This window comes from Eulemur rufifrons, chromosome 27, assembly GCF_041146395.1.
Source record: "Eulemur rufifrons isolate Redbay chromosome 27, OSU_ERuf_1, whole genome shotgun sequence".
In the NCBI taxonomy this organism is placed as follows: Eukaryota; Metazoa; Chordata; class Mammalia; order Primates; family Lemuridae; genus Eulemur; species Eulemur rufifrons.
The window spans coordinates 29,621,740-29,648,912 of NC_091009.1; the positions used below are offsets into that span (position 1 = coordinate 29,621,740).

Here is a 27,173-nt window from a genome sequence, read left to right on the forward strand (position 1 = left end):
GCAGCTGCTCTGAACTGTCAGCCTGGTACATTCCCTTAGGTCACTGAGCGCTCAGAAACGTCTAAGGAAGAAAAGCAGAAGTGAAGCCAATTTGACCAGGGGATGCACTAACACCGGGGCTGAAGATACCAGAGCAGCCGGCCCCCTGGGCCCAGGCCGGAGCTGCCCATCCTTGGCCAGGCTCCTGCCCCTCACAACTCAAGGCCTGTCTTGTAACAGTCCTTCCTAAAGAGCACCAGTGCCCCTCGGTACACCCTCCTCCAAATCCATTCTTCCTAAGCCTTAGTTTCCTCGTCTGAAAAAAAATGTAGATCAAAAGGTAATCTATCTCATATGAAAGTTGAGAGGGTTATCACTTTTTTGGGGTGCAAAGGCCCACTGCCCTTGGATGAAGACAGGGTGCATGAAGAAGCTGTCTCACGATGGAGCCAAACTGCCCCTGAGCCTCTGTCCCAGCCTCCCGGAGCCTGTGGCCGCCTTATTCCTATACCTCCCCGTCCTGGGGCTGCATCCTCGGTTCTGTGGGCCAGGAGGACATTGGTACTCTCTGACCACAGACTTCTCCAGACGCTCTAACTTTTGCAGCTGTAGCTGAGGAATTTATCTGCCTGAGGTTCCTTTTTAAGTGGTGTCAGCAAGACTGAACAGAACGACAGAAAAAGTTCTTGAGAGTAAAAGAAGGTTGCGGTAAGAACTCGCATTTGAGGAACGCTTCAAGTTTTCAAAGCACTCTGATGTGTGATCTTTGTGGCGATCTTTTAAGATAGACAGGACTGACAATAATATTCTTTCACAGATTTTTATAACGCAAAGTCTTAAAGGTGAAGTGACTCACTCAGTTACAGCCACGTGACCCCAAGCAGAGCCCAGAAGTGGCGAAGGCATCATACTACGAGCTCCAAGGTCCTCTAAAGAAAGTGGAGAGAAACCGTAACAAGAGAACAGAGCAGCCTGTGTAAAACAGTCAGATAATTTTAGGCCCAACCCGGGACATTAGCGGTGGGGATTCCCGTCCTGGCGAGCTCAGAGGGTGACTGTGTCATAGGTTCTCCCATTTCCTCCCAGAGGTGACTGTGAGACATGCTGAGTGCATGTGTGATGCCCGTGTGTGTCATCCGTTTTGGCCACAGACACCTTGAAGGCTGCGGTCTGGGTGGCGTCTGCACAGCGCCTGGTGAAAAGCAGAACAATGGGTGGAGGAAGGTTCAGAGCAAGGCAGGAAGAGGGCCTTTCCCTTAGGGAGCTCTCAGTCCACGAAAGTCTAAATAAAGACAGGACACAGACGCACACGTGTGAAGAAGGCCTACGACTGCAGTCCAGCACATGCAGAAACGCTAAAGCGCATCGAGACCAGGAATGGCAAGGGCTGACAAGGGGAAGAAATGTAAGACCCAAAACCAAACAAAACCTAACCAGGGGGGAAAAGAATTGCTCTGGAGTCTCGAGAGCCTTTGCCTACAGTACTGAAGTCAGAGCATTCCTGGGGTAGCTACAGGAAGGCAGGCAAAGGCAAGGTCGTGGCCCCAGAGAATCACTTTTCTCCAGCCAGCACTTCCGGGTTCAGGGGATGCCGTGCACGTGCACGGTCTCTCTCGAAGAGACCGCTGAGAGCACGAAGCCCACAAGAGACCTCACAGCCGCGTTCACAAACAGCACACTCGGCTGTGCCCTCCCTCCACCTTCTGGGAGGGTGACCCCCCCCACTCAGTTTCCTGCTACAAGGAAAGGGCAGGCTATTCCTCCATATTCCTGCAAATTATGATGCACCCAAAGAAATTTCAGTAAAAACAGGAGTGCCTCCATGTCAGATGAATGGATAAACAAAATGTGGTACATCCATACAATGGAATTATTATTCAAGGAAGGACATTCTGACACCTGCTACAACAGGGATGAACCGGTGGCAAAAGGACGAATACTGTATGATTCCATTTATACGCAGTACCAAGAACAGGCAAATTCATAGAGACAGGAAGTAGAGTGGAGTTACCAGGGGCTGGAGGGAGGGGGGAGGGGGGTTATTGTGGGTACAGAGTTTCTGTTTGGGATGATCAAAAAGTTCTGGAAATGGATGATGGTGATGATAGCATGGCATTATGAATGTACTTAATGCCAGTGAACTATATACTCAAAGATACTTAAAATGGTAAATTTTATGTTCTGTATATTTTATCATACATAAAGTTAAAAAGAGAAGGAGGAAGGAGACCAATGGAACAGCGGTGCTGGCACAGGCCGGGGAGCAGGGTGGGGAAGGGAGGAGCAGACCTAAGTGCAGGACTGTGGCAATGGCCCATCGTGGTCACGGAGGCGGAGTAGAGGTCAGTTCCCACTGACAGTGGCCTCTGACATGTCCAGGGCTGGGGGCCGGCACAACATCAAAGAACTCAGCAGGCGACCTGGCAAGGCTGAGTGTCCAGGCAAAGGGAGGGGAAACAGAGCAGCTGTCTGAACACCATGCAGTGTGGAAGGGCATCGAGGCTGGTGGCCAAGTCATCTCTTTAAGGAGCATGGGGAAGGGTCTGCTCTCGTGCCCTCACTCTCCCAAAGCCAGCCCAGCATCAGCCCAGAGTGCACAGCCACCTGACTAGGGCAGCAGCAGCTAAGGCCCTCCTGACCCAATGGGAAACGGAGTGTCCAGGCTTTGTGAGCACCTCACATTATTATCTCACTTGACCCTTCCAAGGACCTTGGGAAGTGGGTAGTAGCTCCCATTTTACAGAGGGGAAAATTAGCTAAATTCTTTATCTAGGGTCATACAGTAGGAAGCAGAGCCAGCATCCAAACCAGAGCTTGGCAAGGGCCACACTTTTCTTGTAATATTGCCTTTGAGATGCTTTCCAGACACGAGCGCTCTCCTTCTCAGGGACCAGTCGCAAGCCCTGCGGACGGACAGGCCCAAATCCCAGATCTGCCATCACGACCCGTCTGACCTTGGGCAAGTCAGGTCAGTTAGCACCTCTGCTTCTCAGTCTCAGCACTGACATATGGGGACAGTAAGGTCGTCTAGACTAACCTCTCCAGGGTTAGACTCCATTCTCACCGCTTCCTAGGGGCCTCCTCAGCTCTCGCTCTTTCTTGTATTGAACTGGGACCTGATTTTTGATCTCCATCACCCAATGGAGTGGCATGCGTTCTCACAATGCTGTTTTTGAGCCCTTTCAACAGTTGAAGGAACAAGACTCAAGGCCCTACAGTTAACTTAGTCCGGGCGCGGTGGCTCACACTTGTAATCCTAGCACTCTGGGAGGCTGAGGTGGGGGAATCACTTGAGGTCAGGAGTTCGAGACCAGCCTGAGCAAGAATGAGACCCCCGTCTGTACTAAAAATAGAAAACTTAGCCAGGCATGGTGGCTCGCACCTGTAGTCCCAACTACTCGGGTGGCTGAGCCCAGGGTTTGAGGTGGCTGTGAGCTCTAGCCTGGGTGACAGAGCGAGACTTTGTCTAAAAAAAAAAAAAAAAGAGAGCCTCAGTTGGCTCATCTTTAGACTGGAATCAATACTCATACCCATTTAATTCATTTTTCAATAAATATGAGTGCCTATTAAGTTCCAGACCTTGTTTTAGGTACCGAGGCACAGTAATAATAGAAACCATAACTTTTAATGCTCACTTTGTGACTAGCACTTTTATATGAAATTATAAAGTTTAATGATTCAAAGCGACTAACACAATAGCTACTCAAGAAATGGTAATATTCCCTAAATCTACTAAAATAAAATTAAAAAGAGGAACAAAAAAGAAATGGTAATATTTATTACTTTCTTCTATATCACAGCCTCGAAAAAAATTTTAAACTGCTGCATTTCCTATTGTCTTCATTTGTGTTTCTTTTTTTGTCTTTCCTCTTTCTTTCCCTCTATTAGTTTGGAAGTTACATTATATCTAGTTTTTCAGTGTTAGCCTAGAAATCTTAACATGTATATTTAATGTAAACACTTCTAATAATCAATATCTTTAACCTCTTCTTAAACAATACAAGGATCTTAGAACACTTAAACTCTAATTACTATATTCGCCTTCCAAGTTATATGCTATAGTTACGAAGGATTTGAATTATAGCTTCATTTATGCCTATAAATTCAAAATTATCTTTATTTTCCTTGCTATCAATATTTAGATTTTAGGCCAGGCATGGTGGTTCATGTCTGTTATCCCAGTGCTTTGGGAGACCTAGGCGGGAGGATTGCTCAAGGCCAGTTCAGGACAAGCCTGGGCAACACAGACAGACCTGTCTCTACAAAAAAATTAAAAAGTTAGCCAGGTATGGTGGCATGTGCCTGTAGTCCTAGATACTTGGGAAGCTGAGGCAGGAGGATCACTTGAGCCCAGGAGTTCAAGGCTGCCGTGAGCTATGATCACACCAGTCTACTCCAGCCTGTGTGACAGAGAGAGACCCTGCTTCTTAAAAAAAAATTTAGATTTTGCTCCATGTTTACTATTTTATTTGCTCATCATTCCTTCTTGAATCTTAGACCTTCCTTTTAGGCACAGGCAAACCTCAGAGATATTGCAACTTCAATTCCAGACCCCCACAATAAAGAGAGTATCTCAATAAAGCAAGTCACACAAATTGTTTCAGTTTCTCGGTACATACAAAAATTATGTTTGCAGTATACTGTAGTCTATTAAGTGTGCAATAGCATTATGTTTAAAAAAATAATGTGCATACCTTAATTAAAAAATACTTCATACTAAAAAATGCCAACCATCAGCTGAGCCTTCAGTGAGTCGTAATCATTTTGCTGATGGAAGGTCCTGCCTTGATGTTGGTGGCTGCTGAATGATCAGGGTGGCGGGTGCTGAAGGTTGGGGTGGCTGTGGCAATTTCTGCAAATAAGACAACAGTGAAGTTTGCTGCATCGATTGACTCTTCCTTTCATGAAAGATTTCTCTGACGCACGCAATGCTGTTTGATAGCATTTTACCAAGTAGGACTTCTTTCAAAATTGGAATCAATCCTCTCAAACTCTGCCACTGCCTTATCAACTAAGTTTATGTAATATTCTAAATCTGTTGTCATTTCAACAATGCTCACAGCATCTTCAGGAACAGATTCTATCTCAAGAAACCACTTTCTTTGCTCATCCATAAAAAGCAACTCCTCATCATTTTAAGTTTTATCATGAGATTGCAGCAATTCAGTCACATCTTCAGGCTCCACTTCCATTAATAATTCTAGTTCTCTTGCTGTTTCCACCACATCTGCAGTTACTTCCTCCACTGAAGTCTTGAACCCCTCAAAGTCATCCATGAAGACTGGAATCAACTTTTTCCAAATTTCTACTAATGTTGATATTTTGACTCCTCCCATGAGTCATGAATGTTCCCTTTTTGTTGTTGTTGCTGGAGCTTCCCCTACATGAGAATGCTCTCTCTCTCTCTCTCTTTTTTTTTTTAATTTTAAAATTTATATAGCTGGGGTCTTGCTATGTTGCCTGGGCTGGACTTGAACTCCTGGGTTCAAGTCATCCTCCTACCTCAGACTCCTGAGTAGCCAGGATTACAGGCATGTGCTACTATGTCTGCGAATGTTCTTTTTTCCTTTTCTTTCTTTCTTTCTTTTTTTTTTTTTTTTTAGAGTTGGGGTCTCACTCGGTCACCAGGCTGAAGTTCAAGTGCACAATCATGGCTCACTGCAGCCTCAAACTCCTGGGCTCAAGTGTAGCTGAGACTATGGGCGTGCACCTAGCTAATTTTTCAATATCTTTAGAGACAAGCTCTCACTACGTTGCCCAGAGTGTTCTAAACTCCTGGCCTCAAGTAATACTCCCACCTTGGCCTCCCTTGGATTACAGTCGTGAGCCATAGTGCCTAGCCAAGAATGATGCATCTATTCTGGAAGTTTTCCAATTTACTTTGCTCAGATCCATCAGAGGAATTACTGTGTATGGCAGCTTTACAAAATATATTTCTTAATAAGACTTAGATAATAAGACTTGAAAGTTCCTTGATCCACGGGGTGCAGAATAGATCTGGGAGCCAAAATAAAACAGTTTTGGGAAGAACCCAAACCCCTTCTCTCCGAGACTGCTGGGTCCTAAAGTGGAGACCAGCTCCACCCACGCAGGGAGTGAGGGCTGTGTGCGTGGGTGGCCAGGGACCAGTGACAGGCGGCCAGGGAGCTGCCCCGCGCGGAGACCTCAGCGGCAGCAGGCTGAGCCTCACACCGGCGCGCCCGGGGGCGGGGCGGGGCGGCCGCCCAGCCAGAGGTCGCTCCCCTGGGTCCCCGCCTTGCCTGGCTCCCGCCCTCGCTCCGGGCCCGCCAAGTTGCGACCTGCAATCTGGGCGCGTACGCGACTCAATCCCGGCTCCCAGCTCGGTCTCAGGAGCAGCTGGGGAAACAGATGCCTTAGCCCCTGGGGCCTGGCTGAGCACAGAAACCCAGAATAAGGTGGGCCGGCTCTGCCCCAGCAGCAGCGATTGCTTAGAGGGGCTCAGGGGACTCCCCGCGGGCACAGCCAGCAAAGCAGCCCCTCTCCCTGGACCCTTATCCTTCCCCCCAGGACCCTTATCCTTCCCCCCATCGCACCTGCACCACACCTGGGGTGGGAACCCCTCCAGCTCTCACCCCGCCCTTCACCTGGTCCTTCACCTGGCTTCCCGTAACAAAACCCTGTGGCTTCAGCAGCTCAGCCAACCTCTCAGCACAGCTTCCTCCAGAAAGCCCCTGTTCCTCGGGGGCCAACACCCCTGGGAACAGGGCCTAGCTCCGTACCGTAGGTGGCGCGCATGCCTGGTAAGTGTCGATCGATCCACGGATGCACGCCAGAGCACCAGGCAAAAACTGGGGTGATTCTGGGCTGTGAGCAAGGAAGCTGCTGTTTACATCAAGTGGAAGGGAAGGCAGGCTGCGATCAATCCGTCATGCTTCAACACAGGATATCACAGGGTATATACAAATGCGTGTTCTCCTAGTCCTCACTCAGCAGTGCTGGGAGGAGGGGGAGGTAACCTGGAGCACACGTCACTGAGTATATGGGGACCCTGAGCCACAGAATGGAGAGTGTGACCTGCCTGGTTGGGTACAAGTGGGGACTATGGGGTTTCCGTGGCCTCAAAGTTTCTGGTCGGTAAAGCACAGTGCTTTTGACTTTTCAAAGTACTTCTGTTCAGATTCCGTCCTCCCCCCCTAGATTATCAGAACTATCCTTTGTGGTTAGAAACAAATGACAAATGAGGAAACTGGGGCTCAGAGGTTAAGTGACTTGCTTAAGGTCTCACTGCTAGCTACTGGCTTGCTCAAGAGTGGAACCAAATTAAGGGCCTCTTTTTAATGCCCCCAAATTGTTAGATTTTTCACCCACTTTGAGCGTGTCATACTCACTTTCCCATTCTACAGCATGGAGAGAAGCCACCTACTCAAGAAAGAGGGCTCAGACTTTACAGGAGCTGGAGAAACGGTCTTCCAAATCTCAGAGGGGCAAGGAGGGACTTCCCCATTCAAGAGTCTTCATAAACAGTAATCTGTGTATCTGCAGGCTCTCTATGGTATAGTAAGCACTTTCACACCCATTATCTCAAGTGATTCTTGTAATAACCCTGCAAGGTATTCAGGATTATTCATCTGATATTTTAAAGACAGCGAAAGGCTAAAGTTTAGCTGTTAAGTGGCATGTCCAGTGATGAACACCCTCTTCTCTTCCTGTGTTATTTTTCTTGCAGGAGGTTGTGGGGTAACCAATGTAATAATCAAGAATCCTTTCTCAGCTTTCTTGCCTGTTAAAAAAAAATACTCTAGGACGGGCGCGGTGGCTCAGGCCTGTAATCCTAGCACTCTGGGAGGCCGAGGCAGGAGGATCACTCGAGGTCAGGAGTTCGAAACCAGCCTGAGCAAGAGCGAGACCCCGTCTCTACTAAAAATAGAAAGAAATTATCTGGACAACTAAAAATATATAGAAAAAATTAGCCGGGCATGGTGGCACATGCCTGTAGTTCCAGCTACTTGGGAGGCTGAGGCAGAAGGATTGCTTGAGCCTAGAAGTTTGAGGCTGCTGTGAGCTAGGCTGATGCCACGGCACTCTAGCCTGGGCAACAAAGTGAGACTCTGTCTCAAAAAAAAAAAAAAAACCTCTATATTCATAATGGAAACCCACAGCATCTCCCTCTATTTTTATCATCTACCTCCCCTAGATGCCCAGGAAGGGGGAAAGCGGAGGGGTGAAACCTCCCTATGGGCCGGGGGTTGGACTATGGGCACAGAGTGGCCAAAGGCTTTCCCAGAGTCACACAGCAAGGTGGTACCAGCTCATGGGTGAGCCCAAGACTTCATGTCCTGGCCCTCGATCCTGCACAGAACTTGCTTCAACATTCCTTAGGCAAGTCTGTATCTGCCATGGAGGCCACGAGGACTCTCTGTCATTCCTGAATTTATAGCAGCCAGTTGGTTAGACCTCTAAAAGGCTAGCACTTCAGGCTGTCATTCCAAAGCATTCCAACTGCTGAGGGGTGTCGAGTGGCCTGCCACACGGGACTCTCCATCCCCATAATATATACTAAACACTTTTTTTTTTGCCCCAAGCCCTACATTTGCTAATTATCTTTTGGCTGGTGACAGCCTCCCGATCTCCCTAACTCCTTTCTCTCTGTCTCTTCCTGTTCTATTCTTGGATGATTTTTTTAAAACAGAGTTTCTTTTCTTTAAAAATATAGCTGCAGATAAAATATACTTAGCTTCTCTTTCACACATATGCATCTTAGAGAAGGAAGGCAGGAAAGCTTTATGGTTTGCTCCGACCACAGGCCAGTGTGAGAAACCAAACCAGAAGGAGCCGGCCTCTCGGCCATTAATGAGTAATCCCACTCGCAGTTTATAGGGGGCTTTATATGGGGCGTTCCACATCTTCTTCCAGAAAGCCTGGCCTTCAGCTCAGCCTGTGTAAAAGCCACTTTGCGTTTTAACTCCCACTTCAAACATAAGTTGGCCTGCTCACCTTCTCACACCTTCCTGTGAGATCCAGACACACAGAGGGAGGAAGGCGCTTCCCAAAGGCAGCCCAGGACTGCCAAGCCGCCTCCCCTCTCTGATCTCTCACCCCAGGTTCAGACCCCCGAGCCCCGCCCAGGCCGGCTCCAGACAACTTTCAAGGCAAAGCTGTGGCCATCCGCATCTTTATTTCATTTCTAAAACCGCACAGACATTTTGCCTCTGGTTGTCTGCTATTATTGAATGTCATTGGACTATGTTTGGGGCTGACTTGTGACCCTTTCCTTAGCAAAATGCTCATGATATATAATATTGAGTAGGAAATACATCAGATCAAAAGTTCAATATGCAACGTGTTCCCAGTTTTGTTTGAAAGAATTGTATGTATTCACCCACATAAATAAAAGAATAAAAGAGGATACAACAAAATATGAACAGTTATCTCTGGGATTATGGAAATTTTATTTTTCTCTTTAGCCTTTTCTGAATATTCCAAAATTTCTAGAATGATCTTATGCAGAAGCAGTACAGAGCTCAGACTCTGAAGTGTGAGAGGCATGGTTTGAATTCCACATCTATCACTTAGTAGCCGTGGGAACGTGGATAAAGTATTTTATCTCTCTGAGCCTTAGTTTCTTTTTTTGAAAGCGAGGATTGGAATGACACCTTCCTTATAGGGTTGTCATGAGAAAGAAATGAAGTCATGCAACTTTAGCATTTGTCTTGGTGCCTGATATATACTAAGTGCTCAGCAAATGTGAGATATTTTTATGAATTACTTTTATACTCAGGGAAAAAAGTAAATGTCCTTAAAAAAAAAAAAAAAGAAACACTTTGCTAAAAATTCACCTTTTGGACTAAGGTACACTGGAAACACAACAAAAACCCTGCTGAAAATGTAGTGTCTCTGCAAGTGACTGGAACAAGAAAGAACATAAAATAAAGTGGGGCTTAGCTATGTCAATGTTCATATGAAAAGGGAAATATTAGAAGGGAAAGTTGTCAAATGAGGAATGATGACTGAGAAATACAAAGTTGATGAAAGAAAATATAGATGCATTTTGAAAGGAAAAATCCCTACAAAAATCGCTAGATTAGACCACAGAATGATAGACTGAACTATAAAGCAACATGCATAAGACAGGCGTACAGACCAGAAGGTAGGAAGAGTCTGTGAGTTGGGCAAGCAGGGATGGTCTGCCGGGTTAGGGTACGAGAGGGGCAGTGCTGCCCAGGGCTCAGATGGAGGACGGGGTCAAGGGAGAAACAGCCCTGGCTTAAACAGAGGCAGAGGTTAGCCCCCACTTAGACGAGGGATTTTGGGGATCGGGAGCATGGATTGGGCCTGCCTGGGGAGCTCTGAAATGCAACTGTTTACAGCAACAAGGCCATGAGGCAAGCTGAGCAAGTCAGCAGGAGAACGTGCACTTCGCTGATCTGAATGCAGCTGGGGTCCTGGATCTCCCCACATTGTACCGTGGCAGCTTGGCCTTCCAATAGCCTGACCTGTTTTGTGCCAAAGACACGAATGGAGGTTGGACACCAGAAAGAAACAAAAAGGGAATTACCATCGTCGCCAAGGTTCTAAGCAGAGCCCAGCTCTCCTCTCTAGCTGGAAAAGTGGCCACATGAAGTAAGCAGAGGGGGCTTATGGGCCTGAGTCTGAGGAGGGGGAGGTAAAGGTGGAGCTTCCCCAGACAAGGGCTGAATAATTCTGGGTGGCCAAGTCCCTAAGCAAAGCATCCTGGGGCACTGACCACTGTTTCCTTTCTGTTTCACCTCTATGTCACCAGCTTTCTAGAAGATGCCCCAGTATCTGCCAGCGAAGCAAGAGAGCTAGGATACTTCCTTAAGTACCCTTGCCTCTGCCCTTAGAAGTTTTATTTTGCCTATTGTAGGTTTGCACACTCAAATGCCTGCAGAGACCAGGCAGGCAACAGATGAGTGGAGCAGGCTGAGCACGAGGCTACAGGAGAGGAGGAGACTGCAGCCAACGAGGCAGCGCACGCCCGTCTGGAGGGGCAGCAGTTACTCAGCTCCTGCTGACCGTTGCCATGGGAAAAGGGTAGGCCAGTATTGTCAGAGCTTCTGGTTTGGGGGAAGAAGCAAGCAATTTGGATTTCTGTGAAATCTTACTTTTAAATTTTGGTACCCAACTATAATTAATCTGCAGGGTTATTTGGGTAGGAGGAAGCAGAGGATTTTAGAGTTGAAACGTCCTTGAAGTACATTTAGCCCAAACTGTTCATTTTAGACATGAACAAATTAAAGCCCAGAAAGGTTCAGTAACTTCTCAAAAGTGAGAGCACAATTTAAACGGTTCAAATCCCACATCTCCCAGCTTCTAGTCCAGAGTTCACTTCTCTAGACCACCCTGCCCGTCATCAGGAAGCCTTTGCAATTACTCAGACATGAGATGATGAGGTGTGGAACAGGGAATGTGGCCCTGGGAAGGAAGGAGGTAAACTTTACTGTGGTCTTAACCCGAGTTTAAAGAAAAATTTCTCTTTGTTTATGCATTCAGTCACCTATCCATTCATCCATGTACCTACCCACACTTTATGATCCTCATCCTGTGAGCCCAGCACTGTGCTAAATCAACACAGGGCACGCAGAGATGACCAGGGCCGCACTCTCCTTTCAAGTAGCTCCCGAGCTGGGGAGGGGCCGCCGCAGCCAGAGCCGACAAGCACTGCGTCCCAGCAGCCATGCTGCCAGGGCCTGTTCACACAAACTCTCGGCCAACAGTCACACCCTCGACTCTAAGTCACTTCCTCTGAAAGCATCTCCCGTCGCTGGATGCCATCCTGGAGACACTGGGAGGCAACTGGGGAATTTCTCCTACCCCAAGAGAGCCTGGAACACTGAAGTGATCCACAGGCAGCAGGAGCAAGAACTGCACTCAATGCCAAGCCCCTTCCAGCGAAGGGAAGGCAAGTTCTGGTTCATGCGTTACCTAGGCCAAGCTGCCACTTCATGTCAGCCAAAGCCTCTGTGTGGGTGTGTGCCGGGGACAGCAGGGGGGATTCCAGCCTGGGACTCTCCTGCCCTTTTAACCAGTGGCCTGCTCAATTCCAGTGGCAGCCAGCAGTTGATCTGAGTGACCAAATAGTGATGGTACCCTTGGGCCACAGCTTCTACAAAAGCAAGGGGAGCATCGTTGCCCAGTCTGACTCCCTCCAAGAGATTTCCCGGCATTGGCTCTTGCAGCACCTGCTCCCCGGGGAGGAATACAGGGCAAGAGCAGACAAGGTGAGGTGGCTGCAGCGCTCCACCCACCACTCTGCCTATTTTGCCAGGACTCTTGTTGCTCAAGTATCAAGCAAAGCCCTAGAGCTGGCACCAGGAGGGTAACCTGTCACGTGGCAATGATGGAGCCTCTGGGCAGCTCCTGCAGGCCCCTTGTTGGAGAGTTGCAGGGGGCTGGGGCCTCTGGGTCTCTCAGGTACTGGGAGTTCGTGGGCTATGACCCTTTTATAAATGCACTGAGCCCAAAGGTTAGCAAGGGGCAGGTGGGCAGGCTGGTGCCAGGCTCCATGGAGAAGAAAGGGAGAAATGGACAGACAAAAGAGGAAAAAATTAAAATTCGATGATCACCTACTATGGGCCAGGCACTCAGAACATGTATCACTCTTTATTCATGTATATTCCCATTTTCCAGAGAAAATTGAATCTGGGAGCCTAAATAATTTGTGCACTGGGAGATAATGACCTATGATCTTTTAATAAAGGGTCACACAGCTGGCCAGACTTAAACTTTCAGTTCCATCTGACTCCCCTAAACCTGTGCCCTCATCCAACACCGTCTGCTGGGACTGGAGGCAACTGTGTGATTGGGGACACAGGCCATTGTTATGAAGACACAGGACAGGACTCAGGAGTTGGTAAGCTCTGACCCCTGGGGCTAAAAACCCAGTGGAAATTAGCATTCTTTTCTCTATTAATGTGGGACCTCAGTATCCTGTTTCCTAGTCCCAGTAAGTGGGTTTTCCAGTGTCAGGGAACTCTCTCTTCCTTTGGTCCCCTCACAAGGCTAAATGTCTTAGGTCAGATGTACAAACAGGAAACACAGGCAGATCTAGGATCATACTTTCCTTTAGACTTTTCTACATTGCTGCTAATGTCCCCACCAAAGTAGACTGTGGGGGTTAGGGGCAAGAAGAACACCTGGAGGATGACCCCACTTATTTCAGTGGCCCATTCTCCAAGAAAATTACCCTTGTTCCTCTGACTTCAGGAAGCTCAGGAGTGCAGAAGTTACGGAAGCAAAATGTACTAGACAACTTTTTATTGAGCACTTACAATGTGCCAAGTGCTATTCTAGGTGCTTGGGATACATCAGTGAACAAAAAAGTTAAGATCCCTGCCCCCATGAGCCATGCATTCCAGAAGAATCAAAGTAAAATAATCTTCGGGGGAGGCAGTGTTGTGTAGTAGAAAGGTCACAAGATTTGGCATCAGATAGGCTTGGGACAAATATCAGCCCCAACCCTAACCAGCCAGATGACCTCTGGGCAAACCACTTAACTACACTGTTAGCTTTCTTATCTGTAAAATGGGGACAATAACATGTTGTAGGGGTGTTGTAAGGATTACAGGTAATGTATATGAAGCGCCTGGCACACAGCAAAGCCCACTGAACCCACAGATTCTGGGACAACCTGCACGCCCTCTTACTCAGGGGCTTCAACCAGGGCATTGGCCCCAAGATATCAGAGAGACAGTTTGGTGTGGTGAAGAACACAGTTGTGGTTTTGAGTCAACCTAAGGTCAATGAATTTTCCCTCTAGAAACATCCGCTCCCACCCACAGCCCCTGTGCAAGACACAGACCTGGGTGGCCGTGTTTGATCAGTGTCCACTCCTCTGCAGCAGGCCACAGATCACTGGAGCCGGGGTGGACATCGGGTCTACGCTGTAATCAGCCTCTCTTGGCATTTGGACTGGGAGACTGAGTTGATTTACTTGGGAGAGCAAAACGGGAAGGCCGCACGGACTTGGAGGCCGCAGCTGCTGCTTGGTTAGCCACGACGGGGCCTGTGCACGCGGATGAGGGAGCAGCGCAGCCGTCCGTGCAGAGAAGGCTGCACCCCGGGGAGAAGGCGCAGCCCACGCTGCTCCACTTCCCACCCCCCACTTCTGTGCTACTTCCCTGTAGCCTTCGAATGAGGCCCCTTTTACTTTTGCTTCTGTGAGTAGGCTCCTGTTCTCACAACCACATGATCTCTGAGACAAACCCTGTACCTGTCTCAGAAGGTGGTTGTTGTGACATAGTTTGAAAGCAGCTGGCATTTAGTCGACATTCAATAAAGGTGTCGGAACTCTCCACGTTCTTGTCAGCCAGTCACTCAGCCATGGAAGGAGGAAATCCATAAACCGGCTGCCTAGGGTCGCACCTGAGCCTCGTGCTTTATGAACATCTTTATTAATCTGCAAAATGAAGACAATACTCGTATTGACCTCACTATTTGCTGGGAATATCCAATGAGATAATCCAAATGTAATAGCTAGCACACAGGTAATGAATATCAGCTTGGATGGTTACTTCTACTGTTGTTATTTAAGAGGCAACAAGCGTTGCTTTAGGTCTTGATCCAGGCCAGGAGGGAGGACGCAGTAAGAACAGGAGCTGGAGTGGCTGGTGAGAGAACAGAGAAGGATGTTCTGGAGTGGGCTGGGCTATAGAGAGAAGACACTCCAATGCAGAGTGGGGAACAAGAAGGGTCACTGGAGTGACAAGCTTTACATATATCGAGCACTTCAATGTGTGTGCAATGCCTTCATCTACAGCATCTCATCTGTCCGTCACAGCACTACAGAATGCAGATGAGGAAAGATGATACTGTCTACGGCCACACCACCCTGAACGCGCCCGATCCCGTCTGATCTCGGAAGCTAAGCAGGGTCGGGCCTGGTTAGCACTTGGATGAGAGGAAAGATGATACTATACACACTTTTATTTTTTGACACTCAGGCTGGAGTGCAGTGGTGCCATCATAGCTCACTGTATACACACTTTACAGATGGGAAAACTGAGGCTAGGAAAGATGTGTACAGCAGGTACCAAGTCCACTCCTTTATCCTTTACACCACATTGCCTCTGAAGGTGGCGGGCAACGGGCTGGAATGAGAAGTTGGGATTGGAGGAGAAACCAGAGAGTTTCTCTGGAAGTTTATTTTTTTCATTCCTCGGTACCACTTGGATCCCTTCTGGGCATCCCAGCAGAGGAATGTCTCTGCCCCATCGGAGTCAGCGGCTCCGGACGTAAGCAGAGGGCTATAAAGTCAGGCGACACTGGGGCGCCAAGCCAAGGACTGAATAAACCAGGCTGGACCAACACCCAGCGTCGGCACCACGCCCTGGTGGGGGAGAAGGCTTCCTCAGAGAAAGGATGGGGCAAGTCCTTCACCACCCAGGCCACAGTCCCATTGGCAACACCGGGGGCTGCCCTGCACTGGTGTCTAAGGCCCCTCCAGGCTCAGACGTGTACGGAGTCTCGGCCTTATCTCTCGGAAGTCAGAGGTTAAAGGTGCTCTCCAGGGAAACAAACGCAAGGGCCCTGGAACACTGCCACGACCAGGGCTGGCTGAAGGTCAATGGTGCTCAGCCCTCCGCGCATCCTGGATACCGCTTTGCCCCAAACCCTAACATAACGCCTGGCATATGGTCTATGCTCACTTCATGTTTGCTGAATGAATAAACAAGCAAATGAATGACAGATTGGCTCTGGCAATAAAACTGGCCTGTGCTATCACATCATGCAGGCCCTGCCCTGCTCACTCTCAGACCCCAAATCAGAGCTCAGTGGCCAATCTGTCTTAGTCAGCTGCCAAGGAAGCAGCAGCGATAATGACACTTCCCCTCCACACTTCCTCTGACCTTTCAGAGGAGCCATCCCCGAGGAAAGGCAGGGCCAAGGATGCCCAGGCAGGAGGAAGGCTCTGCCCACTCCTTTCCAGGACTTCTGCTCCCCCTGGCAATTATCCTGCATCTCCCGGCTCAAGGCCTGCTGGGGGGGGAGGAGCTGTGGAGGGGACCATTAGGAGCGGCGCAGCAGCGAGGAGAGCGGTGCCAAGAGTACTTCTCTTTGCATTTTCTCCAGGGCTAATGACCCTAATTGTTAATAATAGCAGCAACAACAGCAATCATGGCATGGCACCTTCATGGTTTTGAGCAGCTTTCTTCCAAAGTGCTCCTAGCACACAGCCTCACTGTGCTGCACGTCATCCTTGGAGGGACAGGGATGTCCTGTGACGTGGGCAGGGCTGCTGGGTACCAGGGAGGTTTGGTGTTGATCTGGTCACAGTGATGCAGTGATGGAGTCGAGGGCGCAGTCACAGGCCTGGAGTGGGGAGCGCTGGGCTCTAGCCCTGGCTCTGCCTCAAACTAGTCCAGTGTCTTTGAACAAGTCTCTACGTTTCAGTTTTCTCACTTGACAAAAAGGGAAATTGGACTATTTCTCCAACTCTAGCCATCTCAAACGCTCTGGCTCAATAAAACGAGCTGCCCTCTAGCCCACAGCCTGGTGACCGACCTTCCCTGCACAAGGTCAGAAAGCTCCTGGAAGTCGGGATGCCAGCTGTGCCTGTCCTAGCATCCCAACAGATGTCCTGCGAGTGTCCCCCACAAAGAAGGCTGTGGTACAGACGGCAGCGAGGAAACATCCAAAAACCAGCCTAATGGTCCATGAGCGCCAGGAGAGCAGGCGGGCAGCAGGCCACCACTGAGGCCAGATGCCATCCTGCCCGTGACACCAGCGCTGGCTCGGACAAAGGCTGGAGGCGTTCCAGTGGGTCGGAGCAGACAACTGCCCTCGCCGGCCAGAGCGTCCGATTCTCCACGACGTTCGGAGCGTCGTCAGTCGGACGCAGCAGAGAGCCCTTCCTCCCAATGTGCCCTCTCCTCTATCACGTTCATCCTTTCTCCTTCAAATCCTGTTTGGCAATCGCCTTGTCCAAGAGTAATTTCCAGTTGAGCCCTGCCAAACCCCGGTCTCCCCATTCCCACTAACACCTCTTCGGCTCCCAGCCATCACCCGGTCATGTGTCCCTGTGCCAGATGAAGCTTCACGTGTGTGTCCTCCCTCTTGTCTGTGTCTAGAAAGGGGGAAGAATAAATAGGGCCAGTGTTTCCTACTTCCTCCTTCCTTAAAGTTTCCTCCAGCTGCAGTTTCCAAGACGTGAGGCAGGGCACCCGGGACAGGGTGAGTGGCCTATAGACGCCTGGGACTTCCCTGGGCAGCTGCCCTGGCCGGTTACCAGGAGGGCTAATGCTGGAATCTCAGGCAGACTCTGGACAAGGGCTTGGCCAACGTGTCGACCTCCCAGGCCAAAAGACTGGATGGAGAGGGCGGGCAAGCTGCTCCAGCAGCTGGCGGCTTTCCCCGCGTTTCTCCTAACCCAACCCAGGCTGGGTAGGTTCAGACAGAAACCTAATCTCTCCAGCCCACAGCGTCAACTGCAGTCCCTGACTTCTAGTACCTAACAATATGAGTATCAGGTCGAACCATACGAAATTGCCTGTTTTTTTCAGGGACTATTGATTAGAGATGAAATTGACTTTTATAGGTCAAAAGTGTTTGCATATTGGCCATTTCATATGGTTTAATCTAAGAACTCTTCTATGTTCCCTAGAAGATAAACTTTCTGAATTCCTGGACTTCTCTATCTATAGCCAATATTTCTTAGTTTCCAGCTTAGGACATAGCAGAATTATGGCCTTGGAAGGCATTGAGTAAATACTTCCCAAGTGGCATTCCAGGCAGATGGAGGTGGTGGTCCAAAGGCAGATCTTTTTTGGTTACTTTTCTTTTGGCCACCCTGGGTAGAAGGATGGAACTCAGCTGCAGGTTGTGCTACATTGTGCCAGGCTCTGTGATAAAAGAGGTTTGTTTGGGCATTGAGAGTTTTACCCCTTTGTCTTCCATAAAAGAGGAAGGTCTTGAATTAGAAATGTCTGTATGTCCAAACTCGGTTTCAGTGTAGGAGATGAAGGCCCAGAGACATCACTTGCCTCACTTAAGGTCACACAGCAGCCAAGAGCCCAGGCCACCAGTCTCCTGACTCCCAGTCCCGTGCTCTTCTGGCAGGCCCGGCAGCCCACTAGAACAAACTCCTCCCTGTCTGCCCCTTCCAACTTCCCGGCTCCCCTGCTTTCAGGCTCCCGGGCCCAGACAGAAGGGGGATTGACGACAGGACCAACAGTCCTCTCCTACATGAAAAGAGCCCTGAGTCATAGCAGGCCTGGCCCCAGGGTTTCCAGGGAGAAAAGAGAGAAAAAAAGCCATCCTGGAAACTCGATCTCTCTCCGGAGCCACGTCCAGACTCGGGGAGAGGGGGGCAGCGTGGTGACTGGGTCACTGACAGGGCAGCCAAGTACGCTGTCCCTGCCGAGGGGGCACCTGGAAAGCCTTGGTCAGCTCAGACAGGAAGGCTCAGGGCAGGGACAGCCCAGTTCTCTCAGGATCAGCTCATTAGAGAATCCTAATGGATGCGGAAGGCTGGTGAGCCACAGCCTCCATGCTGGGGGTGAATTCCTCCTCCTGCAACCTGAGACCCCTTCCTCAAAAGGTAGGGGGGGGTCGGTTCTGGAAGCCCTCAGTCCCTAGGCTTCCTCAGCTGGCCCGTGGTGAGAGAACGCCCGTCATCTTGCCTCCCATGTCCCCACCCCGTCCCCACCCACGGTGGCCCAGCTGCTCCCACCTGGAAGGACAGGCCTGGTGTGGCAGCAGTGACGGTGGCAAGGAGACTCCCTAAGGGGAGTCACCGTGTCGGGAAGGTCCCTCTGTGTGCTCCTGAGGACTCCCAGCACTCCCGACCTTAGAAAAGATGCTCCTTTTGGTCAGAGTTTGGGAAATGGGTGAGAGGAGTCCAGGAATCTAGGGGTGCTTTCTGATGTTGACTTCTCTCACTATCTTAGTATTCTGAAAAATTTCAAACCTGAAACATTGAAAAAAAAAATAGTACAATAAGCAAATACAGACCTGTCACTTAGGTTCACTGATTGTTAATATTTTGTACACTCTTTCTCGATGTATACATACTCATACACACATCTTTTTGTTGAACCATTTGAAAATAACTCGCAGACACTTTGCCTCTAAATACGTTTGCATAATCTCTAAGAATAAGGATATTTTCCTACAAAGCCACATTTGCATTTATCACATCTAAAAAATTACATATCATTTAATATATATATTTAAAATTACCCAATTGTCCCAGAGTATCTTTTATAGTCTTTTTTTTGGACCCAGGATCCAATTAAAGTTTATGCATTGCATTTGGCTATAATGTCTCTGTAGTTTCTTCTACTCTAGACTGGTTTCCACCTCCCCATCATTCTCCCTACAACACACAATTTTTTTTTTTTTTTTTTTGCTAATCTCTGTATCATTCCAATTTTAGTATATGTGCTGCTGAAGCGAGCACAACATACAATTTTTATGTTTTTTTATGACATTCATTTTTTCAAAGAGTCTCAGTCACTTGTCACTTACAATGGTTCACATTCTGGATTCCTCCCTCATCTCTTCCTAATTAGATTCAGGATAAACATTTTTGACAAGAGCGCAGGAGGCCTGGCTACACGTCTTACTGCAGCCTGAGGAGGCTCCTTCGTCAAATAGTCTCGCCACTGCTGATGTTTGATTACCTGGTTAAGGTGGTAAGTGCTGGATTTCTCCATCGTAAAGACAGACCTTTCCTTTTGTAAAGGGTTTGTATCTGTGAGGTGATACGCTGGGCTACAGACTGAATGTTTTTGTCTCCCCCAAATGCATACATAGAAGCCGAAATCCCAACATGATGGCATTAGGAGGCGGGGCCTTTGGGAGGTAATTAGGTCATGAGGATGGAACCCTTGTGAATAGGATTAGTGTCCTTATAGAAGGCACCAGAGAGATGTTCTCCTCTTTCTGCCATAGGAGGATACAATAAAAAAACGGCTGGTCATCTGCCAACCAGGAAGAGTTCCCTCATCAGACATGGAATCTACTGGCACCCTGACATTGAACTTCCAACCTCCAGAACCTTGAGAAATAAATTTCTGTTCTTTAAGCCACCCAGTCTATGGTGGTCTGTTGTAGCAGCCTGAACTAAATATTTTTACCCAGTGGTTTAGCATCCATTAGATGCTAGCTTGAATCAGCTGTTACACGGGGGGCTGCAAACTGGTTGACTGAAAGTTCTGATGATGTTGGCCAAAGGGTACAAAGATCAGTTGGACAGAAGGAACGAGTTTTTGAAATCTATTGCATGGCAACTACAGGTAGTAATAACGTAATGCATATTTCAAAATAAGCAAGAGAAGAGATTTATAATTTTCACCTCACCAAAAAGAAGATAAATATGTGAGGTGATGGATATGATGATTAGCTTGACTTAATTATTCCATCATGTATGTGTGTGTGTGTGTATCACATTGTAACCCATAAATACATACAATTATTATTTTTCAATTAAAAATAAAATAAAAATTAAATTTAAAGAAAAGATCTGCCATTACGTCTACATTTTATTAGTTGGCATTTGTTGGGTTTTCTTTTGTGACAGAGTCTTGCTCTGTTGCCTGGGCTAGAGGGCAGTGGTGTCATCATAGCTCACTATAACCTCAAACTCCTGGGCTAAAGTGATCCTCCTGCCTCGGGCTCCTGAGTAGCTGGACTATAGATGCACACCACTATGTCTGGCTAATTTTTCTATTTTTAGTGGAGACAGGGTCTTGCTCTTGCTCAGTCTGGTCTCGAACTCCCGACCTCAAGCAGATCCTCCCACCTCAGCCACCCAGAGTGCTAGGATTACAGGCGTGAGCCACCATGCCTGGCCTTAATTGGTATTTCTGTTAAGAGTTTTTCCTCCCTGCTCCTCCTCACCTCTGTTAACTGTCAGAATGGACTCAAGGAATCTTTTATATTCAGTGCGTTACAATCCATAACTGTTATCCTTTTTGATGCTCAATGTGTCCCACATTTGCCTGGTGGGAGACCCTTAAAGCCAGCTCCTGTGTCCTTTGCCATGAGCATGTTCTAGCTTTCTGGCACGACATGGTTCACTTGTACTTCCCAGCCCCAGACTTGGAGCCAGCCATTTCTCCAAGGAGCCCTGGTTTCTTATAGTGGAAAGTGATAATTAAAAATAAAAATCCAGATGTAGGTGTGTTCTAGACTCTTTTGGTGGACAGACCTACAAGATATACAAAAAGGCCACAGGGTTGGCGGGGCACAGTGGCTCACACCTGTAATCCTAGCTCTCTGGGAGGCCGAGGCAGGAGGATAGCTGGAGCTTACGGTCTCGATACCAGCCTCAGCAACAATGAGATCCCATCTCTTCCAAAGATAAAAAAGAGAAGACAAAAAATATTGTTCATGGAGGCTGAAAAGTAAGAACACTAATAAATAGAAAAAAAAAAAAAAGAAAATAACAAGTATGAATATAAAGGAAAAAAAATAAAAATAAAAAAAAGTACACAAAGACCACAGAGTTCTTCCTCCCTTTCCCCTATTTCATACTTATATCTCTCTTTTTCCATAGCGAGACCCTAATTTCCAGAAATATCAACACAGTTACTCATTGATCTATCCTACAATAAACAAAATGGTTTCTAATTTATGACACAATACCACAACCAACAGCATGCCAACAATGTAAAGTCCAAGAATTCTTTTTTTCCTTAGAATATAAATTCTACTAAGGATATAGAATCAGAATAGTAAGCTTAAAAATTATTAAATACTTGAATGAATTCCTTCCTTTGTAGTCAAATTGATACTTGTTTAGTTACTGTTTCTGTTGTGGTTGGCTTTAATTTTTGAATATGTAAAATATTTACATGGTACAAAAATTAAAACTGTCTAAAAAGGTATAACCAGAAAAGTCTCACTCCCATCCCTATCTCCTCCACCTTGCTCCCACCCACCCGCTATAGGCAACCATGTTACTGGATTTCTCATTTATCCTTTCTCTGTGTGTGTGTTTGCAAAAAACATTCATATTTCTCCTGCTTTCTCACCTCAAAGGGGGCGTACTATCCACACTCTTCTACATCTTGCTTTTGTCACTTAATAACATATCCTAGAAATCATGTCGTATCGGTTCATAGGGCTCCTACTCATTCTTTTTCTCTTTTTCTTTTTCTGGCTGCCCAGCACTCTGCTGTGTGGCTGTACCATCGTTCATTTAACCAGTCTCTTAAGAATGGGCATTTGGGCAGTTTCCAGTGATTTCCTATTACAAATATGCCTTACGGAATCACCTTGTGCATATGTCTCTGTGAATGAGCATCTTCTGGATAAATTCCTAGAAGTAGGAATGCTGGGGAAATGTGTATGCAGTTTTGTTAGATGTTGCTAACTCCCCTTCCATGGGGGTTGTATTGGTTTGCACTCCTGGCATTGATTTCACAACCTAGGTGGACCTTGCTGTCCCATTTCCAGTTCGTCTTCCCTGAATTGTCCCAGAGATTTGTGTACGAAACTTGGGAAGCTAGGGCAGAGAGAAGTGATGAGGCCAAAGATCTTGGCCAGAGAGGAGCTGGAGTGAAGGGAGGTGGAGGGGGGGCCCTTGCCCCTGACGACTATGTTCTCATCCCCTTTTCTCTCCTGTGGCCCCCCCACTACCCCTCCCCACGCAGACTCTCCCAACAGCCTCTTCCCTGACCGGGAGCCCTTGGCTCTGCTTCTACCCAGATCCTGCCTGGTTTTCCTCAACCCAAGTTCACGTGGGCTGAACACAGAAGACTGGCTGAAGGTGGAGGCAGAAGTGGAAGGTCCCTGTCATTTCTGTTTTAACATGCACAGAGGAAATAAGTCAGTGGAACAAGAGTGGCCCACACAAAGAAAAGAGGAAAGAGGAGACAAAGCGCGATGCTGGGAGAGGAAGCCAAGCACAGAACAGTCCACACAGGCCCTCTGGACTCCAGCCCTATTCCTATGACCTGCAGAAAAGGGGAAATGAGTGGAGAGAGGCTGTCATCCCGACTGACTAGCCCGAGGCCTTGCCTTCCTCATCTCTCCTTCCCTCTCACTCCTACCTGCCAAATACCAACCGGGGATGGCAGGGGTCAGCCTAGGGAGGGAGCCCAGTCTGAGGGGTACCCTGGGGGCACAGAATTCAGACGGCCTGAAGAATCCCCCAGGGATGGACAGTTAGGCTCAGGGAGGGGCATTCTCCTTCAAGGTCAAACCACACACCTGGGGCAATCTGCTACTCCAAGCCGAACAGTTCCTTAGGGTCCTGAGGACCAAGAACGAACATCTCCCTTTCCTCCTTTCAAAGCTTAGTAGGCCTGGAATGTTCTATGCTAGATGGGCAAGGCTGACCCATGTCTTTGGGTGTTGGGTCCGAGGCCAGAAGCATTAAAAAAAGAGAAAAGGGCCCAAAGAGGTTACTAAGAATAAGGCAGCGGAATGCTGGCATTGCTGGCAGGTGGCAGCCGTGTCCTGCCAGCTGAGCAGCCCCAGGACCTCTTCCTCTCAGACCCTCCAGTCAGTGGGGGTGGGAAGAGTAAACCCGCTATATTCTTGCCCAGAGACCTCCATTCCCCACGCACCATCTTACTTCTTCCAGCGCACATACCTGGGGCAAATTCTAACTGCTTTACTTCCCACCCCTAACTGGGTCCTCCCAGTCTGACTTCAGACAGACAGAATCTGACTCAGCCACCCCTCCCACCTCACTGTGGGGAGCAGGCTGCCCACTGTGCAGAGGGAAACCGAGGCCAGGGGGCAAGTTAGGAACCCGCAGGGTTGAGTCTGATTCCCATGCGACCCCCACTGCCCTTCCTTCTCTCAGAGAGCACTGACCACGTGCTCTAGCGTCTCAGGCGCTGTGCTGGGCACCGGGAGTGCGAGCTGGGGGACGAACTGTGCTACTTCGACTTGACCTTGAATCCTGAGACACGGAGGTGGTAAACAGAAGGGAAGGGGCTGCGAGGAGCAGGCACGGCCCAGGAGGCAGGACGCCTCTGCTCCCCAGCTCTAAGCCATTCTCCACGGAGTTTGCAGACTGGGGCCGAGACGGGAGGGTGGAGCCGAGCCTCGGGAGAGGCTGCAAGGCGGGGCCGCAGAGGGCGCGGAGAGCAGAGGGGCCCCGAGGGTGCGCTGCAGTCCCTCCAGCCCAGGAGCCCCCTGGGGGGGTGCTGGGGCTTCGGGGTGCAGATCCCCCCTCTGGGCGCACCCCGACTCAAGGCCGCAGGAGCAGGCGCCCCGAGTGCGGTGCGCGCTAAACAGGGATCTGCTCCTCATGGAGAAGCCCTCCCCAAGCCTACCAGAATCTACCCCTAGTCAGGAGGGCTGGCTGCAGGGATGGTGGCATTACGGATCCTGGCAGTAGGAGGCCACCAGCGGGGGGCGGGGGGGGGGATATGATTTAGGGGTTACACCTCAGCAAGATGGTGGCAGGAGGATGGGGATTCAAAGGAAGAGCAAACAAATGGATTCCCCTCCCCCCTCCAGAACAAGGGCATTTATCCTGTCTTGGGGCCTCGGCCCACAGGGGAAGGCCTCATTCCCTTCTCCATCAGAATCTAAGAAGGGAAGCGCTGTCTTGCCTTGGGGTGCAGTCAGATCGATCAGAACACCTCAAAATGAAAATTGATTCCTCTTGCTTCCCCCGCCCCCACTTAAGCTCTCCTCCTCCAGTCTCGCCAGTCTCAGCTGTGGCCTTTCCCACCGCCCCAACCAGACCAGCTGGGGCTCACGGCAGGTGTTTCTCCCCCCCAGCCTGACTCGCAGAGATCTGTCCGCTTCAGGTCTAAGACCCACCTCGCAGAGCACCCTTCACCAAGCTGCCACCCGCCCTCCCAGCCCTCCCAGCCCTCCCAGCCCCAGAGCCTGCTCCCCAAGCCACCCCCCTCAGCTCCCCGGCGGCACCCAGCCCAAGTCACAGCCTCTTCTGGCCCTCCACCTCCAAAAACCCTCCCTACCCAGCCCCTCCGTCTAGGCCAGGCCCAGCCTGGAATGACCCTGGCCTCCTCCCTTCCTTCCAGGTAGAGGCCCCAGGGCAGCCGAAGGGTCTCCAAATGGCAAGAGCTGGGAGAAGGGGCTGCTCTGGGGAGGGGCTCGAGGAAGGAGGGGGAGGGGCTCAAGACTCCCTGCCAGACACCCCAGGCAAAGGAGGAGGTAGCTCAGTAGAATGGGATTTTGTTTCCTCTCCCTCCCCACCTTCCTTTGCCCTCCCCCCAGGGGCCTCAGTGGAGCCTGTTTCTTCATTTGACATTCCCCCTACCCAGCCAGCCAGCAGGCGCCGGCATCACGTCTGCAAGTTATTGTAAGTCAGGCAGGAATGCCCAGGAGGGAGGTGCCTCTGGCCCGCAGAGTGCCCACTCCTCGCCCGTGCTGGGGCAGGCCACTCTGCGCCCTCCACACCCCGAAGAAGAGGGACGGTACCCTCGGGGAGGTGGAGGAGTGTATGTGGCTGGACTGGCCTCGGGGAGTGATGCCAGCGGCCCCATCTACCAAGAGTGAGCCAAGTATGTGAGCGTATGTGACTGTGGGAGTGTGTGTGTGTGTGTGTGTGTGTGTGAAGGAAGAGCAGGAAAGGCAATCCCAGCCTTAATTTCCAGCCCTTCAGCCAGCCAATGCAGCAACCCAAGACGCTCGGGACCCTCCCCAGCACGCCAGTGGCCCATACCCAGCCGCCAAACCCTCCCCAGCCCCACAATCTTCAGGCTTGAAATCGAAAACTTTTCAACTTCACCCCCTTCTCCTTCCTCCCCTTTGGGACCAGCGATGTGTGGGGCGGTGCCCTCAGAGACACTCATACAGTTGGTTCTGGACGCTCACACTCACTCAAACAACAGCGGTACGAGGGAACTCCCAGCTTTTTCCACTGCTAATTATAGACGTGAAAGTCTGAGGATGTTTTGCAAGCAGCAGAGAGAAACTGCTGAGGTTTCTCTGCAAATCCAAAGAAATTTAATTTGCGTACTCTCATTTCTCATCCCCCTCGTCCCCCAGTGTGCCCCTCTCCTGGTCCCGAGGCAGCCCCTCCTTTCTGCTAAAGATTTTTTACTTGGTTCTTTTTTTTTTTTTTTTTTTTTTCATCTCTCTTTTGGGCTTTTGAGAAAGGGAACAGACGCGGAAAATATTTTTGCAACAGTTTTCCATTCTGCCTCTCATTCCCAAGCCAAGGGGGAGGGGGAGGGCAGGAACGGATGGGGGGAGGCGAGGAATAAATGTTTTTTTTCCAAGAGCTCAATTTTGGTGTGAAAAAGACAGTCCCTCCATTTCCCTACCTCATGGCCCAGGAATGACACAAACTAGGAAAAGAAAAACAAATCACTTGTGTGATCATATGGTTTCCCAGGGCTGAGAACAGGAAAGAAACACAGTATTTGACAAATCTGTGCACACACACACATACACACACATAATAAATCCTCCAAACCCAGTTGCATGAAATATGCTAGGAAGAGGAAATTCAGGGAGTTTTAGAAGCTACAGAGAGGAAAGAAAGAAACAAAGTTTGCAAATCACGAGTCAATTCATTCTCTGCAAGCCTACCTCTCTTTCTAGCAAAGATCCAGGTTTCTCCAAGCGGGACTCTCCCTCCGGGTTTCCATGGATGGGACAGGGTGGGGTGACCACCCACCGGTCTCCCCAGTGTGGCAACCGAGCTAGAGACGCTGGCTTTGCTCTCTGCCTTTGCAGCTACGGCCGGGGAGTGGGCTGGGTCTCCGCCCCCAGTCCTTCCAGCGGGAAGGACCTCTCAGGATCCTGGAAGAAGAGGGTGCAGGGGAGCTGGGCGGGAGTCTCTGGTCTTGCCCTCTTCGGAGGGATGGTTCCCCAGGAAGTTCGTGCCTCCCCCCCAGCCCCCGGCTTTGAACGGTCTCAACAGCAGAGCTTTCTTGAGAAAATGCTTGTCATGGCAACAGCTCCAGCCAACTCGGGCCAGACTCTTGCTCACCAGCTCTCCCCGCGCGGTGCGGGAGGGAAAGGGGAGGGGCGGGCGCTGGGACGGGGGCGGGACTTGGCGCGGGGCCAGACCATTACTCTACTGTTAAGGTGGCCCGGCTCGCAGCCGCCCGGCTTCCTGGTTCGCCTTAAGGGGGAACGGGGAAAGGAAAGCGAGGAACCCTCTCTCCTCTCCGCTTTCCTCCCGGCTTTCCTCCCCGCCCTTGCTCTCACTTGTCGAAAAGAAAGCTGAGGGGGGTGGGGAGTGGCTGTGGGTGGCGGTATTCAACCGTTGCTGGGTGGAGGGGAAAAAAGGAAGCTTCTGCAGGCGGTTGGCTTCCTGCATCTCCTAACAG

The 27,173-nt window shown here is 49.6% G+C and overlaps 1 protein-coding gene across 2 annotated transcripts in view; it reads right to left on the reverse strand.

The window, feature by feature from the left end:
• The window catches only part of ATP2B4 (ATPase plasma membrane Ca2+ transporting 4), a 91,453-nt gene extending 64,642 nt beyond the window's left edge, over window positions 1–26,811 (reverse strand). Inside the window, exon 1 of one of the 2 annotated variants that reach the window (XM_069459750.1) lies at window positions 26,428–26,767. The gene's annotated coding sequence lies outside the window, so the exon portion shown is untranslated. Of the gene's footprint in view, window positions 1–26,427 lie in introns of both variants that reach the window. The other variant, XM_069459751.1, reaches the window with a different exon arrangement.
• Window positions 26,812–27,173: the final 362 nt, after the last annotated feature.